This window comes from Ceratotherium simum, chromosome 18 (genome assembly GCF_057802395.1).
Source record: "Ceratotherium simum simum isolate JZ-2026a chromosome 18, ASM5780239v1, whole genome shotgun sequence".
Lineage (NCBI taxonomy): Eukaryota > Metazoa > Chordata > Mammalia > Perissodactyla > Rhinocerotidae > Ceratotherium > Ceratotherium simum.
This window is the reverse complement of record NC_141917.1, coordinates 54,590,048-54,599,673: the sequence shown is the minus strand read 5'-3', so window position 1 is coordinate 54,599,673 and position 9,626 is coordinate 54,590,048. Positions and strand designations below refer to the sequence as shown.

General features: G+C 37.4%; 1 protein-coding gene across 1 annotated transcript in view; it reads right to left on the bottom strand.

Annotated features, from left to right (window-relative positions):
* Positions 1-5,482: 5,482 nt before the first annotated feature.
* The window catches only part of LOC101393611 (Golgi-associated RAB2 interactor protein 6-like), a 108,063-nt gene continuing 103,919 nt past the window's right edge, over positions 5,483-9,626 (bottom strand). Inside the window, exon 5 of the mRNA XM_004423033.3 lies at positions 5,483-8,586. The gene's annotated coding sequence lies outside the window, so the exon portion shown is untranslated. The remainder of the gene's footprint in view (positions 8,587-9,626) is intronic.

Below are 9,626 nucleotides of genomic sequence, written 5' to 3'. Positions count from 1 at the left end.
ACATAATCCTAGACAACCACATATATTCTACCAAGACACTCCATAGATAAAGACTTTCCTGCTAGCAAATACAATTAGTTTATTTTCCAGGAGGTATGCGATTAGCATGTTCACAAGGTTAAGGAAATTTATTTCTATTTCTTCTTCATCATTTTTTTCATTATCAACAGGTGTTTATTTTTTCAAATATTTTTCTGCATCTATTTAATTGACTATATGTAGATTAATTGATTGATTTTTGAAGATAGAAGCAGCATTGCATCCCTGTAATAAAATCCAGTAATATAGGACATATCATCCTTTTAGTATAGAGGTTGAGAACATTTACTAATATTTTTAAGGACTTATTTGCCTGCATTCATGAAGAATACTTGACTTTGTTTCTTTTTCTGGAATGTCTTTGTCAGTTATTATTATTATTACTATTTTAATGTGGATTTTTGGGATCATAAAATGAGTTGAAAGAGGTTTCTTCTTCTATTTTATAAAAATGGCTTGTGTAATATAATTTCTTTGTAAATATTCATAAGAGGGGCTTGTCTCATAGCATAGTGGTTAAGTTTGGCACATTCCACTTCGGCAGCCTGGGTTCATGGGCGCCATTCTTCAGCCATGCTGGGGTGGCGACCCACACATAAAGTAGAGGAAGATTGGCACAGATGTTAGCTCAGGGTTGATCTTCCTCAAGTAAAAAATGAGGAAGATTGGCAACAGATGTTAGCTTAGGGCTAATCTTCCTCAACAAAAACAAAACAAAACAAAAATTCATAAGACTTCATGTAGGAAGCTACAAAGATGTGAACTTTTCTCTTGGATATTTTTTTAAATATATAAAACAAATTAAGGCATTTTTATTGAACCAGTTGTTATGAATTAAATTTTTCAAGGAAATTATCCATTTCATCTAAATTGTCAGTTTTGTGTGTGTGTGTGTGTGAGAGGAAGATTGGCCCTGAGCTAACATCTGCCAATCCTCCTCTTTTTGCCAAGGAAGACTGGCCCTGGACTAACATCCATGCCCATCTTCTTCCACTTTACATGGGACGCTGCCACAGCATGGCTTGCCAAGCGGCGCGTCGGTGTGTGCCTGGGATCCAAACCCGCAAACCCTGGGCCGCCGCAGCAGAGCATGCGCACCCAACCGCTTATGCAACCAGGCCGGCCCTAAGTTGTCAGTTTTATTTACGTTAATGTCTTCATACTGTTGCATATTATCTTTTTAATATCTGTAGGATCTTTAGTAATATCACATTTTTTAAAAATCCTGGTGCTGGTAATTTGTCTTACTCTTTTTTTAATGTTTCACTAATGCTTTTCAAAAGAGTATACTCCTTATGTCATAACTAGCATAATTAACAACATGGCATTTGAGATAAAAAGAGTGTAAGCCAATTGCCAAGGAGTATTGAATGGCTAAAACATAATGGCCTAACAGTATGATCTCACTTATATGTGGAATCTAAAAAAGCCCAACACATAAAAACAGAGAGTAGAATGATGGTTACCAGCTGCTGGAGAGTGACCGAATTGGAGAGATGTTGTTTAAGGGTACAAACTTGCAACTAGTAGATAAATAAATTCTGGAGATTTAATGCACAATGTAGTGATTATAGTCAACAATACTGTATTATAAATCATATAACCATATATTTATATTATATAAACTATAAATTATAAACTTTCTAAGAGACTAGATCTTAATTGTTCTTACTACAAAGAAGAAATGAAAATTATGGGACATGATACAGCTGTTAGCTAATGATTCAGTGGTAACCATATCGCAACATATAAATGTATCAAACCACACACTGAACACTTTAAACTTACACAATGTTGTATGTCAAATATATCTCAATAAAGCTGGAAAAAGTTAAAATAAAAATCAAAAAGAGGAAAAAAGATGCATTATGTAGAGAGTAAAAAAGAAGAATTACAGTAGACTTGGCAATGGAAGCAGTGCAAGCCAGAAAATAGTAATTTCTTTAAAGTACCAAAAAATTTTTAAAAAGGAAATATGAAATTCTTTATCCAGCAAAAATATATTCAAAAACAGATATGATAGAGACTTATTCAGACATACAAATGCCAAAAGAGTTCATCACACCTGAAATACAAGAAATTTTAAAAGACATTCTATAATTACAAGAAAACTATAGCAGATAGTGAACACAAGGAGTGACAAGAATGGAAAATGATAAAAGTACAGATAACTATATATTTTTAAATATTTAAATCTCTTGAGAAAATAATTGAATGTTTAATGCAAAATCAATAACATAGTAGTAGTGTGGGTTTCCTAACTTAGATAAAAGTAAAATGTACGTCAAGTTTAGCACAAAGTCCAGGAGAGGGACAGATGGAAGTAAATTACTGCAGGCTTTTTAATTTTAAATGAACTAACATAGTATTACTTGACATTAGACTATCATAAGTTAAATATGTACACTATAAATCTTTTAGCCAAGAACCCATCAGGCATAAAATGTAATCCCACAAAAAAAATGCTTAATCAAAAACAATGCCAAAATAATAGGAAACAGAAAACAAAGAATAGATGGGCCAAATAGAAAACAAAAAGAAATGTGGTACATTTAAATGCAAATATATCATCAGTAACATTAAATATAAATGGTCCAAGTGACTCAATTAAAAGAGAAAGATTGTCAAATTAGATAAAAATAAACATGACCCAACTATATTCTGTCTATAAGAAACTCACTACATAGAAAAAACTGATTAAAAATAAAAGGATGAGAAAAACATACCATGCTAATACTAATCGCCAAAGAGCTCGTGTGGCTATATTAATATCCAGCAAATCAGATTTCAGAGTATAGAATATCATTAGGGATAAAGAGGATGATTTCAAAATGATAATAGAGCCAATTTATCAAAAAAAAAAATAGAAAATCCTAAATGTTTATGCACCAAACATTCAAAATACATGGAGAAAAAAACTTATAGACCTGGAAGGCAAAATAGACAAATCTACAATCATAGTCAGAGATTTTAATCTCTCAGTAATTGATAGAACTAATAAGAAGAAAATCAGTGAGGACATGGTAGACAAACAAAACTCTCAACCAACCGGACTTAAATGACACTTAGAGGACATGCCACAAAGCAAGAGCAGAATACACATTTTTCTCAACTGTTCGTGGATCATTTACAGAGGCAGACCACATTTTACGCCATAAAATTAAGTGACATATGAGCCAAATGCAAGGTGTGGACCTAGTTTGAATCTTTTTTAGTATGAATCTGTTGAAAACATTATGAGACACTGAGGAAATTTAAATAGTTACTGAAATATTAAAGAACGATTGTTAACTTTTTTGGTAACAGTATTGTGGCTCTGGTTTTATAAATTCACATATAAATGCATTATCTTTTAGAGATACATAATGAAATCCTTATGGATGAAGTGGTACTACGTCTCAGATTTTCTTTAAATTAGTTTAGTCTGTGGCTAGATGAGTGATGGAGATGAAACCTTTTTAGAGCTATCTAGTTGAAGCTGGCTGATAAGTACATGGGAGTTGACAATACTTATCTATTTTCATATATTTTAATTTTTCATAATAAAATGTTTTTAAAAATTAAGGGTCAAGGTTTCACTTTCAGTTAAGTTATAGAGAGAACGACTCTACCCTGTCTCTCCCAGTGAATGCAATTAAAAACCATGGAAAGAGTGTATGGATTTGAGGACTCTAAAAAGTAAATAGTAGCAGGTGGATTGGGGAAGGAAAATATATATTGAAACAGCACTTTACAAGCATATTTGTCCTTTTTTTTTTTCTTCTAGTTTCTCTTAGCCTAGATTCAAAAGAAGCTTGAAACCCAGAACTTCACAATGACAGCTAATGAAAGAGCTCCAAGAGAAGCTATTCATTTCTGTACTGAGAAGTGGAATGGGGGACCCTTCAGCTCAGAGTGGGGAAAATTCTTTTTCTTTCTCTTCTGCCCCAGCCCCTAGTAATCCTACAGCACCACAGTGACAACAATGACCAGGCAGGCACCTAAAATGTGGTTAAAGAAGAACACTTCTGACTACAGGAGCTGTGATTCTGTAGAGTGTGGGAAGCAAACACTCCTGTTGGTCTTTTGCTCTATATCCTCTCACTGCTTGGAAGGGAAGCAGACACAGTCATGAAGAGTGCACATCAGAGTAAAGTAACTAAAGTCCCAGTTTCTAGTAGGAAGACCAGGAAAAGATTCCCTAGGAACAGGAAAATGTTGGTGAGGTAGCTGAGATAAGGGAGCTCAAGACAGCAATCCCATAAATTTGTGTATCAACTCCTAGGCTCTTCTCCAGGCTGCAGATGCTTTAATCTGAATATAAAGAGCATATCCAGGGCCGGCCCCGTGGCTTAGCGGTTAAGTGCACGCGCTCTGCTGCTGGCGACCCGGGTTCGGATCCCGGGCACGCACCAACGCGCTGCTTCTCTGGCCATGCTGAGGCCTTGTCCCACATGCAGCAACTGGAAGGATGTGCAGCTGTGACATACAACTATCTAGTGGGGCTTTGGGGGAAAAAAATAAATAAAATTATAAAAAAAAAAAAAGAGCATATCCATATCTTTGAGAACAAAAGTATGCAGTATACCACCATACAGACTCCAAACCATCCACTACTGGTGCGCATGTGGGATAGATAACAATAGCACTGAAAATACTTTAAAATTGAACTGACATGGGAAGCAAAGCCCACAGATGGCAGGTAGGAACTGTGACTGAATATCATTCAGTTGATCAAAATACAATTCTAAATAGTCTGACATAAAAGAAACAGGAAAATCTTAACATTTCACAAGAGAAAAGACAATTAACAGGCTTTGTCAAAAAAAGATTTTTAAAAAGTGATGAAGAATAAAGAGGTTCACTCTAAACAAACAGGAACACTTACCAATAACGTCAATAAACCATACTTCCTTCTTTGTCCGCAGGTGATAAGAAGCCAATGCTATGGGGGCCCTGTTCCCAATAAAACTAAGGTTGTAGTAAGGAAAGCAAGAATGGACATTGGGTAGTCAACTAGCAGTCTCTGCTACAATCCCTCATATTCCCCAATTGAGTAGTCCTAAATTACAGTTATTTGTGTATTTTCTGTCCCCTATACAAGATGGAGGTATTAAGACAGACAATAGAGTCTTTTTTTTTTTTTTTTCTGTGAGGAGGACTAGCCCTGAGCTAACATCTGATGTCAATCCTCCCCTTTTTTCTTGAGGAAGATTGGCCCTGAGCTAACATCCATGGCCATCTTCCTCTACTTTATATGGGACGCCACCACAGCATGGCTTAACGAGCCAGGTGTCGATGCGTGCCCGGGATCCAAACCTGCGAACCCTGGGCCGCCGCAGGCGAGCATGCACACCTAACCGCTTGCGCCACCAGGCCGGCCCCAATAATAGAGTATTATAAAATATGTCATACACACAAAATGGTATATGTAACATATATGCATGGCTTAAAGAAAAAAAATCAGTATTTCATTTGAAATAAGATGCCATCAGTTGGAAGATATATCATTATTTTATATACCATAAAAAAGAAAAAATGCTGCCAACTAAACTAACATAATGATTTCTTGTCACTGCAAATCTGTATTTCATACTTACTAAAAAATTATCCTTTGGACTTTGATTTTTGACAAATATAACTTGTGAATATATGAAAAATAAAGTTATTAAAATAAATTGGTTATTTCTAAGACGATAACTACATCACCTAGGGACCATCCTTTCAGAAATGTGAAAATTAGGGACCAGCTTGGTGGCAAATCAGTGAAGTTTGCAAGTTCCACTTCAGCAGCCTGGGGTTCGCCGGTTCGGATCCTGGGCACAGACCTACTCACCGCTCATCAAGCCATGCTGAGGCAGCGTCCCATATAGAAGAGCTACAATTCTAAAACTATGAGACACAATGATGTACTGGGGCTTTGGGGAGAAAAGGGAAAAAGAGGAAGATTGGCAACAGATGTTAGCACAGAGCCAATCTTGCTCAAAAAAAAAAAAGTGAAAATTAAATTAAATACCTGTATACTCAACACCTTATGAAATAGGACAATTCTCAACACTGTTGAATCTCTTGTGTATAATTTCCAGATGATATATTTCTTTTCCACCCTAGACATACTAGCTTTTCTGAAGAGAAACTATTAAATATGCAATCATGTCTTGTTTGATCTCATTTTCTAATTGTTCTATAGATGGAACTAAATTTCTTCTTCTTCAACTTGCTTCTTTTATTCAGCAGTGAGATTCACCCACAGCAATATGTATAACTGCCAATGTTGTACAATGTCCCACTGTATACATACACCATAATTATTTTTCAATTATTCAGTTGATGGACACTGGAGATACTTCCTATGCTTTACTCCAAAATTCTCATGGTTGTTTCCTGGAATACACATATGAGTTTCCTCAGGGTATTGACCTAGATATGGATTTGCTAAGTGTAGTTAATAGCCTTTTTTATTCTGATCACAGAGAAATGCTGCTGTACTCTTCCTCTCCTCCCCTGAATATCCTGAGTGGACACAAGTCCTGTTTTTTCTTAATCGATGGACTAGAATTAACATCTATGTTCATGGACTTTCAGACAGAAGAGGGAGAGGGAGATAGAAATGATTCTCAGCCCACAGAACGTGACTTTCAGTCATAGTCTGGGGAACCAGAGGCAGGCAGTGGGTAAAGCAAGAAGCAGCACCCCTGTTGTTCTGTTGAGCAAAGGGGGAGGTGGGGCTGTGCTACACAGGAGCCTGGGGTCTCAGGCTTCAGTTTAGTTGGTGTCACAGAATCTTCCAAGATCATTACTAGGCTGTGGAACATGTAAATTCAAAAAGACAACAGCGTTTCATTGCAAAAAAGGAAGTCATACTTATTCAATGTAAAAGGCAAGATATGTGCAAACAGCTTGCTCCCCATGACCTGGTGCCTCTTATGATGGGCTTTCAAGGTTACTGCCTTCTTGGTTGCAGTTGTCACGGTACCAGTGACCTCTAGCCCCACACCACACTCTGCTGATGGCATGATGCCTCCATGCTGCTCTCCACACTCTCTACCTTATCTACAGCGGGCTTTATGATTTCCTAGTAAAGAGTCTATCCCATTGGATCTTTCACTTTCAGAACCTTGCTCTATTGTCTGTGCAGTAGCGAGGGCTCTGAAGAAAGAGCCAATTTTTTTCTGGGGCTCTTATCTGAAGACCCTGGAAAAGTCAGGATGATGATCAATAAAGGTACCCCAGAGAAAATGAGAAAGAGATTCTTATCTTGACCTTCACTTAATTCACTCCTGGATTCTGATTCCAAAGCCTACTAATGATATCATTCCTCGGCTTAAAAAAAAAAGCCACAATCAAGTGCAAACTTCTAAGCATGTCATTTGAGGCCTGTGGCAATCTGGACCCACCCATTTTAACGCTGTGCTCCCTCACGGGAACACTGTACTTCAGCCAAACTTGTCTAGTGACTGTCTCGAACACGTTCCCTCTTATCCTCTAGCATGTGGTACTGTGAAGGCATTGCCCAAATTCTGTCTCATGCTGTAGTTTTACACCCTTAATACATCTTATCTCCCTACAGAGACTCTGAGCTTCCAGAGGGCTTTATTTATAAGGCTGCATACCTCACCCTGCTCTGTCCAAAGCACAGAATCTGGCATACAGTAGGCACAGATCAACGTCTACTTAAAAAATACTGAATCATCAGATGTTGTCCTATTAAACTGGAACATCTTGAAATAGAAAGATCAAGTCAGATCTGTCCAACTGAGTTCATTAATGCTGTATTTGCTCATCTTCTTGTATCTTCCCACTTATGTGAACAGCACTACTATCCACCCAGACCATCAAGCAGGAAACTAGGTGGTCATTTCATATTCTCCCCATCACTCACTCCCTCACCTAATCACTTACCACGTTCTATGGGGTCCATGTCCATGACCCCTCTACATGTCCATTGTTCAGGCCTTTTATCATCTCCCCCTGCATGGCCATCATTTAACTGGCTTCTCTGATTCCAGTCTTCCTGCATTCACCTGAGCAGTGATCATTCTAAGCACAGTTGTGGTCAAGTCACTCCTTTGCCCCACATACCTCTGTAGATCCTGTCCCATGACCTACCTGAGCACATCTTTCTACTGCATCTCCTGCTACTCCAACTACACTGAGCTGTGAGTTTCCTAAACACCCAGCTGTCTTTATGCCTTTGAGCTTCTATGTAAGCTATACCCCATCTCTGAGCATATACTCTCCCCTCTGCCTGATTTGTCTTTATATATAGCAGTGGTTAGCATGGGGCAAGGCATGTAGTAGGCATTTAATTGTTTCAAGAAATGAATGAATTGACCCACTTCAGGAAAGTTATGTTTGCACATCTTTGAAACAGGTGTGTTAGACTGTTTTGACATTTGAGAACCATTCTAGGTGATATCCTCGAGCTCCATGAATGGCTAAAGTGTGTTCCCTCCCAGACTAGGAAGAGCTACAGAAGAAGGGAAGCGATAAGGGAACCAATCTCTGGATTACGGCATCCCACCTGACCTAGTTTTACATCGGCTCCTCCACAATTTTTGAGATAACCTAAAAAACAAAACAGAAAAGGTCTAGTCAAAACAAATATCACAAGGTGTCAAGATTTTGATATATAAACACTATTTTCCAATAAAAAGAGCCAGGACTCCTTGGAGAAGTGGTCAATTGCAGGGCTGGGACATGAAAAATGTGATTTTGGAATATCTTGTAGTGCCAGAAAGTGCCAAAAAAGATGGGGACTTGTTGAAGGAACACAGTAGACAAACTGAAAGAGTTTCTAAAGGTCTTAGATAGAATAATTTAAGCAAATAATAATAATAATAATAACAGTGGAGGATTATAACCCATAGAATAAGCATCCCTGTCATAAATAAATAATTGAATAAAAATATAAACGAGGGAGAAAGGATGATTCTTCCTAACAGTAGAATTCCAATTAATACATGTAGAGGCAATCAGGGAAATATAAAATCTCCATTAGGCAAACACCACAGGAATAAATGCGGCAGACAAAATCCACTGATGAATGCTAAAAGCAGTGGGAAAATACTTAGGGAAAAATAGGTTTTTGCAAAGAAATAATCAGTAAATACACTGTGGGATCCTGGAACCAAAACACTAATGAAATTCAAATGTTTAGCTGAGTTAACATGATTGTATTAACAATAATCTCCTGGTTCTGATCATGGAATTATGGTTATATAGGGTGTTATTATGAGAGGAAGCTGGGAGAGGAATATAGAGGAAATTTACTATTTTTTTTTTTGCAACTTTTCATAAGTCTGAAGTAAGTTTTTGTCTCTTTTTTAAGTGTACTCGTTTTTGCCTTTCAAATTAGCAATTAAAAGAAATAATTCCCAAGTGTTGGCAGACAGCACAGGTTAGTCGCTAGAAAAATACAGGTTGAAATCCTCACTGTATCACTCATCAGTGTGTGTGTCTTTATCCAAGTTACTTACATCTTCTGAACCTCCACTTCTTTCATCTGTAGAACTGAGACAAATAGAACTTTATCATTGCTGGCTGTGAGAATCAGACACGTGCACGCAGTCCAGGTACAGTGCGGCACAGAGCAGGTAAGAAACAAG